At 52.8% G+C, this 11,138-nt stretch overlaps 1 pseudogene; it reads left to right on the forward strand.

The window, feature by feature from the left end:
• Positions 1 to 9,937: 9,937 nt before the first annotated feature.
• On the forward strand, positions 9,938 to 10,519 carry LOC134391581 (PRELI domain containing protein 3B-like; annotated as a pseudogene).
• The last annotated feature ends 619 nt before the right edge of the window (positions 10,520 to 11,138 follow it).

Below are 11,138 nucleotides of genomic sequence, written 5' to 3' on the forward strand. Positions count from 1 at the left end.
ATGAGCAGGTTTTACTTTAATGCAAACAATATATGTAACTATATATACCTACATAAGTGAGATGACTTCTTAGGGTCATTTGGCCATCATATAGTGAGTGCCTACTGTGAGCCAACATATGGAGATGAGACAGACATGTCACTCCGTCACCCTAAACTCCATGGCTCCCTGTTGCCTGTGGAACGAAGCCTAACTCCAGCCCAGCACTCAGGGCCCTCCGTGATCTGGTCCCACCTCCCTGTCCAGCTCCGAGCATTACCCTCCATCCACACTAAACTGTATTCGTGGCCCCCCCCCACTCTAGCAGCAATGTGTTGTTACTCTACGCTCTTGCCTTGCTGCCTGCAATGCCTTTCCCAGCCATCTCCACCAACAAACTCCTGCTCCTTCCCATAATGCTAATGTCCCCTCCAGGAAGCCTTCCCTGACTGCCCCCTCCTCCAGCCCCACAGCTCCCAGACATTGTCCATGAACAATGGATTCTTGGCTTATCCCCCAAAGATCTTGAAGGGAAGAGCTGTGTCAAATCCCTCTCAGTGTCATTCCTGGGGTTGGCCTCAGGCTCCTGTAGTGGGGGTCCCAAGAAGTTCCTATTGGTCCATGCAGAAGAGACCAGCTCTGGACCTCTCTCCCTGGGGAGCATCATTCAGGGATCCTTGGCCACCCTTGATACCTCCTAACCCAGGGGGCCAGACCAGGCCTGAGCAGCTGCAGCCAGCTCTGCAGGTCTGCAGGCTGGCCAAGTGTTTACAGGCCTCTTCAGAGGACCACAGTCTGGAAACAGGGTCCAGGAGGCTGCCTTGGCCCCAGACCCTCCTCACATCGGGCCAGGCAGGGCCCCGTCCAAGAACAGGAGAACTATCAGATGCTCCTGGTATCCTGGCTCTGAGAAACTGGGCAGTGGAGAGGGGAAAAGGGAGGCAGAAGTGTTGGGTTTTTTCCTCTTCCACGTTGTGTAAGGCCTCTCCATGCACCAGCCTGGATGATGGCGGTGGCTCTAGCTCACTGAGCCTGCCCTATGCCAGGCCTCTTAGTGCAGCTGCTCTAAACGGGTAGGGATCCAGCTGGCCAGAAATAACAGGAGCATCCTAGAGCATAAAGAGGCCAAGGGGATGGGCATGGGTGGGGCCGTGGTAACAGGAGAAAGGCTGATTCATCTCCAGGCGGGAGGCTAGGAGGTGCCCTATGCTGCCCTCCCCACCCAGCCAGTGGAGGACCCCAGGCTCCGCATGTCATGGGGCTGTGTTCTTGCATCTCTGGGCTGGGAGTAAACATCTTCATACCCAGGGCAAGGCTGGAGGCCCAAAGATCCCTTTCCCTGCCTCCCTGCCTCCAAGCCCCGGCCAGAGCTGTGCGTGTTTCCTCTTTTACAAAGAGGTGGGTGGTGCCTTCTTCCTAGCACAGTTACGACTATCCAGTGAGCCAGCCCGATGCCTGGCATTGAGCACGTTTTATATATAACAGTCTGGCTGGTTAGCTCAGGTAATGTGATGCTGATAACACAAAGGTCCAGGGTTCGATCCTTGTATTGCCCAGCTGCCAAAAAAAAACACAACAATCCACAGAGTGGTGTCATGATCACGACCCCACTGGCCCTGGGAGAAACAGGCCCAGCAAATAGGTGGCAGTGTTGGGATTTGAACCCAGGCCTTGGCTGTCCTGAGCTCAGAGCAGAGAGGAGGCTGGCTGGAGGAGCTAGGGAGGGATCCCATGCCAGATTGGGGTGGGGGCTACAACTCCATATCACCTCTCTGTGCCAATACCCACAGACCAGAGCCCAATGTCTTCCTCCCGGGGCCTCCACGGCTGCCTGGGCTTCTGGCCCCCGCCCTCTGCCTGGGTCTACTTCCAGAGAGACCCTGCACCTTGACCTGCCCCATCCCAAGCTAGCAGTCGCCTGAGGCCCTGGCAGCCTGAGGCAGCCCCCCACTTCGGAACAGTTATTGGGCAACCAGGTTCTGGGAAAGGAGAAGGGAAGGAGATCTCAGTGGAAACCTGCCCTGGGGACATGTAATCGGATCCTCAGTACCCTGAGGTTTGTTCCTGGCATGTTTCTGGCTGGTGTGTACAGATGTTTTTGTCCAGGACTGAGGAAGAAGATAAGGATCTATCCTTTATTGGGGGCCACTGAGTGGCCCAGCAGGGACCCAAGCCAGGCAAGCTGTCAGTTATTTGATGAACCTTCCTGGCTGGCCAAGCACAGGCCACCAAGGAAGTCACTTTCCCACAGCTCTGGGTGGGGGAAATAATCCCCCCTTGCTGGTGTATCAATATTCAACTTCTTTAAACATTGAATTGGAATGTCCTCCATCTGAGTGCTTAACAGAGACGGATGAGTGAGTGACTTAACACTGCGTTCCTGGACGTGTGTTTTCGTGGTTTGCTTGTTCCTAAATCTCCGCTTGTCCTAACTTGGGCCAGCTCAGGACAAGGCTTACCGGGAATTCTGCTGTGACGTTGTGGATCGGGACTGGACACGGCTTTGGACGTGACAACTGGCCATGAACTCAGGTGGGATCTGTGCTACTGTGGGGGTGGGGGTGGGGGTGGGAGGGGCCTCTGCTTTCGGGGCAGGACAGCAGCAACCAGGAGGAAACCGAGGTGCTGGGCAAGCCATGGGCTCGGGGGACAGCTGTGCACCCCAAACAGAAGACATTCCTCACAGTCATCTGCCAACAACAGTCGGAACCCAGCCCCGGCCCCACCCACTTCCAGGAGAGAAACAAGATCAGAGGGGCCCTCTGGCTGCCACAAACAAGTCAGAGTGGCTGAAACCACGTGGGGACTTATTGTCCCACGTGATATATTGGTTAAGGGACTCCATAAGCTGCTGTAACAAAAAGACCCTCCAATAGACCAGCTTTATGTGTGTCCCTCCCAAAGCTGCACGCTCGGTCGAAGAGGACGACCTTCCCCGGCAGAGAAGAGGACTGTTCTTCGGTCAAGGGTATACGAGCAGCTGCGCTCTCCTGCTAGGACCTCCTAACACGCTCTCACAGGGACCAGCTCAAATGAAGTAGATGACTGTTTCTGTCTCACATCACATTCCCAAAATGAATGCCTCAAGGCCAGGGGGGCCACTCTGCTATCCCTAAAATGTGGGTTTGCAAAGTGCTCCAGTTGCTGCTATTTTCCAGCGAGTGGGCAGGGGGAAGAGTCCCCAAGGCAAATGTCTTCAAGGCAATAACCCAGAGTTGTATTCATCACTTCTGCTCACATCCCACAGGACTGGATTTAGTCACATGGCCACATCCAGCTGCGAGGATGCCGGCAAGTGTTGCCTGTGGCTGGAAGGCCATATATCCCACCCATCTCAATATGTCCTGTTACTAGAAGGATCACAGAAAGAATGGACATGAGAGGACAGTTAACAGCGTCTGCCACACACAGCAAGTCTGGTGACAGGGTGCCTTTGGGGTTGGTTAATTCAGCAGCTCATAGACATTTTCATGTCTTCAAGGATCCCGTGTGTTGACATTTGGTCTCAGTCTTATCCCCACATGGCCTCAAGATGACTGCCATTGCTCTGAGCATGACACCCTTATGCAAAAGGCAGAAAAGATACATTCCTCCCTTGTGTCTATGAAAACTTTCTCAGAAGCCCCTTTTTCCAGCTGACTTCACCTGACTTTCATTGGCCAAAATAATATCACATGACCATTCCTACCCAGTTACTAACCATGGGAGTAGAATGACCAACCAGGACTGGCTTAGACCAAGTGAGAGTCACCCCCCGGCCTGAGGAAGGCCCCATGTCCTCTACAGCTCAAGGCTACCTGAGGGCTGAACAAAACTGGGGTTTCTTTAGCAAGAAAGAAGGGGGACAGCAACAGCTGTGGGTAAGGAGCCAACAGCGTCCTCCATGGGAACTTGGCACTTCCTGCCCACCTGCTCTGCCCCAAGCCCAGCAGTATACACTTTCATGCCCATGATTTTATGCTTCTCAGCCCTGTGAGAAGGACACCACCTGTACTTTACAGATGAGGAAACTGAGGCTCAGAGAGTTCGGGGGACTTGCCTGAGGCTGCACAACCAGCACCTCGCAGAGGTGCAGTTCCAGCCCAAATGTATCTCACTCTGAAGCCAGGACCCTTCTCGCTGCAGGATGCCCCGGTGGAAGTCTGGGGCAAGCCCTTCTCAGTTCTAAAACCAGCGAGACTGCACTTTATGAAGTACCATGGTGATGTGAAAGGCGGAGTATTTTTATAGAGATGCAGTTTTATCCTATGCTGAAACTAGGTGCACATCTTAAAGTGCCCTAAGACTCTCTGCAAAGCCACCCTTTTATGCTGTCTTGCTAGATGCAGAGCAGTTTTACTCTTTTGGCCCCTTGGTCATTCTGTGACTGGATGGCGCTCAGACCATCTGTCGTGAGTGTATCAGTTAGGATTCATTTCAGTTGCAAATAGTGACAATAAAGTAAGAGCAGCTTAACCAAGATAGAAGTTACTTTCTCACTTGTGCAGAAGCCTAGAGGAGGCAGCCCAGGGCCAGCGTGGTAGCCCTGCAGTGTTGGGGAGCCCGGCTCCCATGGGCTGTGACTCCATCCCCAGCATGTGGCTTATGCCTCGTGGCCCAAGATGGCTGCTCAAGCACCAGCATCATGTTTGATTCCATCCAACGGGAACAAGATGGAAGGATGGGAAAGGGTGCTCTACCGGTTAGAGGGAGTTCTTGAATGTGGCGTGATGTATTTCCACTTCATATTATGGGCAAGAACCTAGTCATAGCACAACAACTTAGCTGCAAGCGAAGAGCTGAAGTGAAGCCTACAGAGGCCTCAGGCAAAGCCACGGTGGTTCTGGAGCTGGGACGACCCTGAAAAGTTGTCCTGAGTTGAGGAGAGAAGCTGAGCCTTTATCGGCCACACTGATTAGTCACTGGATCTGCTGTCCCTGGAAGACATGACCTCGGGTGAGGCAGTTACATTAGCCCAGGCAAACCCCAAAGAGGGCCAAGATCTGAGGGCTTTGGTCCTGCAGTTCTCCCAGCAGCCAGGGAGTAAGATCTTCATTCCTGGAGGGGAATCTGGGGTGTTCATCATGGCATTCCCCCCAATCCTATACAATTCCATGTGCATGGATTTCAAAGACAGGCAAAATAACTCATGGTGTTAGAAGTCAGAGCCTTTTGGGCCCTGGTTAGTGTTTCTTGATCTGGTGCTGGTTACATGGGTGTGTTGCTTTGTGAAGATTCACTGATATCAGATCCCCCTACTGGCCAATTGCCAAAAAGAAAAGAAAAGAAACTTCACTGATCTTACATTAGGATTTGTGTGCTTTAATAACATTTAGATGAAATAGGAAGACAGAGGCCGTGAGGGTCAGGGAGGGAGTTGGAGAGGCTGGCCGTGGAGCAGGCCTGGTTGTGGCAAGGCTGGTGGCAGCCAGCACCTGGCTAAGTGGCTGCAGAGCTGGGAGGGCGGGCACAGGAGAAGCTCAGCAGAGACTAAATGCCAGGGCCCCCCGGAGATGTGGTTCCCGGCCTGGACTGAAGAGTCGCCCTCAAGGCTATGGCAAGCGAAGCCTGGGAGAGGACGAGGGTGCCGAATGAGAAGACTAGAGACCCAGGGCCCATTGTGGGGGGCGGCCCGACCCCAGAGTGGATCCTGGAGAAGGGGCTGGAGGTGGTGGGGAGAGAGGACCAGAGGCCAGCAGTGTCCAAGAAGTGAGCAAGGATGGGGGTGGGGTGTCCTTCTGCAGCTTGTGGCATCTCCTGCTGCTGATGGGGGTTCATAAGAGAATCCATGCTGGGGCCCTAGAGCCCCCCAGGTCAGCAGGGCCAGGGTCAAAGGTGGACAAAGGCAGCGAGCAGGCCACAGCCAGCATTTACGGAAGGGGCTGGCAGTGATCAGGGAGGCCTTGGAGGGATCCCAAGGCAGGGGCCACCGGCAGTGACTGGGGGGGCTTGGCCAGGTCTCTCCCAGCCAGTCCCACTCCCCAGAGCAGAAGCCAGCAAGGGGTCAAAGAGATCTGGGACAGAGACAGGGATGACTGCACAGCAGACAGAGCTGGGCCAGGGAGCAGCGGCTGTGGGTCCATCCGTGCTCTGTGGGGCCCAGGGAGCTCTTGTTCCTCTCTGGCCTCGGTATCCTTTCTTGTGGGGCAGAAGACCCTGTTTGTCGCTGCCATCAGAGCAGCTGGGGTGTGGGCCCCCCTTAGCCCCAGCCCAGTCCAGGTGTGGACAGCTTGCTGAGAGGTGAATACGTGAGAAACTCCTGTCCCCAGAGACCCAGGGGCCTGCCTTGCCCTCCCAGAATCCCCCACAAACCTCAGCCTGGGCCACCCAGACCCCTCTGATGTTGCCCTAGAGACCTCAGTGCCCCCCACAGTGGGCTGATGGGGTGGGAGAGGCCTCCTGACCAGCAGATGGGGAGGGGCCAGGCTGGGCCTTGGTACTTAGGGCCTCGGGGCCTCTGGGAAATTCACCTCACACATTACCTTAGAAACTCTAGAAAGATGGGCTGGCCTGTGGCTCACTCGGGAGAGTGCGGTGCTGATAACACCAAGGCCCCGGGTTCGGATCCCATATAGAGATGGCCGGTTAGCTCACTGGGTGAGTGTGGTGCTGACAACACCAAGTCAAGGGTTAAGATCCCCTTACCGGTCATCTTTTTAAAAAAAGAAAAGAAAAGAAAGAAACTCTAGAAAGAGTTCACTGGGGCTGTGCAAACCACACTTGCTGAGACCCTTAGAAGTCTGCCCTGCAGTGCCACGGATAGAATGGTCTAGGGGTCCACAGACCTGGACCACAGACTCCCCGTGAGACTCGAGCAGGTTATATCCTCTCTGAGCCTCAGTTTCTTTATCTGCAGAGTGAGGGCAGAGAACCAGGGAGGCTTTAAGCCATATCTGGCCCTAAAATCCCCAAACAGAAGAGGGTCTTCAGGGGCCTTGGGGGCTAGAGCTGGAATGTGACCACAGGTCCTTTGTGAGGCCTGGGTGGGACTGAGGGCTCTGACCCAGTGCTCGGGAGGAAGGTACTGATGCAGGCTGCAGAGCCATGATAGGGCATCCATGCCAGGAGGCCACCTCTCGAATTTCAGAGGCAGGAGAGGCCCACATGATGTCCCCAAGTGGCAGGCATAGTCCAGGGGAAAGTGCCCACCACGTGCCATCTCACCCAACCCCCTGAGGTGGGTATCACAACTGTCATTTTGCTGAAGAGGAAATGAGAGATGTACTGGTCTATTTTATGTTGCTTATAACTGAATACCCGAAAGTGGGTAATTTATGAGAAAATGACATTTATTTCTTTCAGTTGGGATGCTGGGAAGTCCAAGGTCCAGGGAACGCATCTGGTGAGGGCCTTCTTGGTGAACTCTCTACAGGGTCCCGTGGCCACACAGGGGATCACAAGGCCAGGCCTGAGCAGAGAGCATGTTAATGTGCTCACTTGCTCGCCTTATAAAGCCCTCAGTCTAATCCCTGACAACCCATAAAAGCATGAACTCATTACTCCATGAATGCATTAATCCATTCGTAAGGACACAGTCTTCACAATCCAATCACCTCTCAAAGGTCCCACCTTTCAAATACTGTAGTTGGATCTCCCACCCTCTTAACACTGTTACGATGGGATCAAACTCTGTTACGAGCTTGGGGGAAACATTCAAGCCACAGCAGGTGCCCAAAGAGGGCAACCATATTCCCATAGTTACACAGCCGTGTCTAGGGTATTTCCAGCCACTGCCACCCGAAACAGGCCAATCCTGAACACAGAAACAGCTGTACCTCCAGCCTGGCCCAGTGGTCCTTTTCCATCCTCTGTCTACCCCGGGTCCTTCATGCACAGAGCCCCTCTGACTCCACTGCAGGCTGTGACAGTGTCAAAGACAGGACCAGGTTGTAGAATAGCCCCTTACACGGGTACGGGATTTTACAGCTCACAAAGCACTCCACACCTTCACCCACACAGCACTGTGAGGCAAATATCATCCCACTTTCCCCAGGAGAACGCGATGCCCTGGGAAGTTACAGGCTTTGCAGGAGCTAGGAGGAGGCAGGGCCGGGACGCAGGGCAGGTCTGTCTGACCCCAAGCCTAGATATGAATGCTGCTCTGCCGTCCTTCGGGTAAACCCAGAAGGGCCGACTCACTAATGGGGGGACTATAGGCATGGTCACGGGACCACCCTCCTTCTACCACCGGACACAACCCACTGTTAGGTCCATCCCATCAGGTAAACCACAGGGTGTTGCAAGGCAAGACACTGACTCCCCAGTAGGGGAATCCGGGCGGCATGAGGCACTGCGGGAATGAGGCCCCCTAGCCCGTTCCATGTTGGCCCCATGCCCGGTGCCTGGCCCAGCCTCCCTGGCCCCTCTCAGAGGCCTCAGCGCTGACTACAGGTGCTGGAGCCAGCTAAGGCATCTGGATCCCGTAAGCCTGTCACGGGCAGCCTCAGCAGAACAGCCTGCACAGCCCCCAGAGACCACCCGCACCTGGCAGGGCTGATGCAGCTCCCTTCTCGCCCCACTCCTGCAGCAGCTCCCAGGGTTGGGAAGAGTCTTCCTAAGTCTCCTGGGGCTGGACAGAGAGAAGCAAGAAAGCGAGGACCCTGTGCTAACTGGCTCACATGGGCAGCCCTGGGTCCCCTCCACGGCTGCTCAGTCCATGTCTGTAAGTGCCTCCGCCATCAGACTGTGAGCTCCTCCAGGGTAGGAACCATGTCAGATTCATCCGTGAGCCCCCAGCATCGCCCTGCCTGGGACCTGGCACAGAGGAAGCGTCAGGGGACTGTTTGCTAAATGGTTGAGTGAGGGAGCGGATGAGTGAACGAATGAATTAATGAGGCATAGTCTCCATGTGTCAGCCAGGGTCTACTTAGGAAAGTCAAACCTCACCAATTATTTTATCATAAAGAATTTAACATATAGGGAGTTGGTTAAACAGGCATTGATAAAGCCATGAAGGAAACCCTGGAGCCAGCAGAGATGGCTGTTCCCGTGAAGCAGCTCCTGCCCCTGGAGCTGGGAGACAGATGGGAGAGCCGGGAGGGGGACCCCAGTGCTGGAAGCCGCGCCCCTGAGGGGTCCTTCCCGGCTCCTGCAGCCTCCCAGACTCCCTCTGCTACCTCCTATTGGCACAGCACAACAGGGTGCCAGCTGGCAAAGCAGAAATGCGGTCTGCAGAGCCCCCCGTCCTGCCAGGGTGTGCTGGAGCTGAGACAATGATGGAATAACCGTCCCAGCCCCCGCTTTAGCTACTCAGCGTCCGTGCATGTGCAGCTCTGCCACACACGTGTGCACGTCCATCCCACACAAGATGAACCTTTCCTTCCCATAAAGACACTGTCACTGTCCTCCCCCAAAGAGGGGGTGCAACGTCCTAGTGGTCATCGTATCCATCTCTGGGTGAGGTTAATTAGTCTTCAAAGTCCATCACAAGTTCACCTGTGTGTTCTGCAATCGAAAGGATACATTAAAGTTAACCACCCACCAGCCAGCTGCCAAAAATAAACGCAGAAACAGAATCCCCCAAATAATAAAGGTAAGCACCAGCATCAGTGCTAAAATAGCAAGGGGAAGGGGCCGGCCTGTGGCTCACTCGGGAGAGTGCGGTGCTGATAACACCAAGGCCACGGGTTCGGATCCCATATAGGGATGGCCAGTTTGCTCACTGGGTGAGAGTGGTGCTGACAACGCCAAGTCAAGGATTAAGATCCCCTTACCGGTCATCTTTTTAAAAATAAAATTAAATTAAAAAATTAAAAAATAATAAAAAAAATAAAACAGCAAAGGGAAGGAGGAAGAGAGGAGAAAGCAGAGTGAGGTTAAAAGGGGGTGGGGGGAGAAAGAAAAGAGGAGGAGAATGAAAAGAAAAAAAAAAGAAAAAGAAAAGCTGGGGTGCTGGGGGCGGGGCGGGGCGGGGGTAGGGGTAGCCTCTGAGCCTCTTTGCGCCCTACGCTGCCTGGACATCATGCAGGCTGCCAGCAGCATGACGATCTGGACTTGGGATCACGTCTTTGACCACCCATGGGCAACTCTTACAACAGCTGCAATGCAGAAACACCCAGACCCTATGAACTCGAGTGTGTTTGGAGTGGGTGGGTAGAACAGACGTATAGATCCGTCTGGAAAGTTGCATGGCCGTAGACTTCTCAGCACAGAGTGGAGCCTGCCTTCATCGTGAAGCCTCTCATTGGTGCTGTAAGAACCAAAACTGACGTGCAAGAACATTCTGTTGTTGATCCTGTAGAGAAAACAATGGAACTTAAATCGACTAATATCTCATTTACAAATATGGTCTCAGCAGATGAGAGACTTGTATACAAACCACATTCTCAAGACCCAGAAAAACTATTCTGATTCAAGAAGTCAGAGTCATGTGAAAGGCATCAGCCTCAGCAGTAACCTTGAAGGACTGACGGCAAGTAGGGTATCTGCAAATGCTAAGAAAGGCCGAGAAGCAATGGAATGGGTGACACATAAGTTAAATGCTGAGACTGAAGAATTGACAGCTCCGGCAAGAGGAAGTATAAAGACACCAACAGTGGCAGCAGCATTTGTAGAGAAATAGTGATGACAGGTGGCAGACGACATCCAGTCCCCCAGGTCTCTCCAAGCTGGCAATATATGTATTTGTTATTTTAAAAATACTATTACATTTTAGGTGGAATTTTTTTAAAGTATAAACTTTATTTTATTTTGATTTTTTTAAGTTTATTTATTTATTAATATATCATTTTTTAAAAAAATTTATTTTGTTGATATACATTGTGGCTGATTATTGCTCCCCATCACCAAAACCTCCCTCCCCCCTCCCCCCCAACAATGTCCCCTCTGTTTGCTTGTCGTATCAACTTCAAGTAATTGTGGTTGTTATATCTTCTCCGCCCCCCGTTTTTTTTTTTTTGTGTGTGTGTGTGTGTGTGTGTGAATTTATATATTAATTTTTAGCTCCCACCAATAAGTGAGAACATGTGGTATTTCTCTTTCTGTGCCTGACTTGTTTCACTTAATATAATTCTCTCAAGGTCCGTCCATGTTGTTGCAAATGGCAGTATTTCATTCGTTTTTATAGCTGAGTAGTATTCCATTGTGTAGATGTACCACATTTTCCGTATCCACTCATCCGATGATGGACATTTGGGCTGGTTCCAACTCTTGGCTATTGTAAAGAGTGCTGTGATGAACAT

This window comes from Cynocephalus volans, chromosome 12, assembly GCF_027409185.1.
Source record: "Cynocephalus volans isolate mCynVol1 chromosome 12, mCynVol1.pri, whole genome shotgun sequence".
Taxonomy (NCBI): Eukaryota; Metazoa; Chordata; class Mammalia; order Dermoptera; family Cynocephalidae; genus Cynocephalus; species Cynocephalus volans.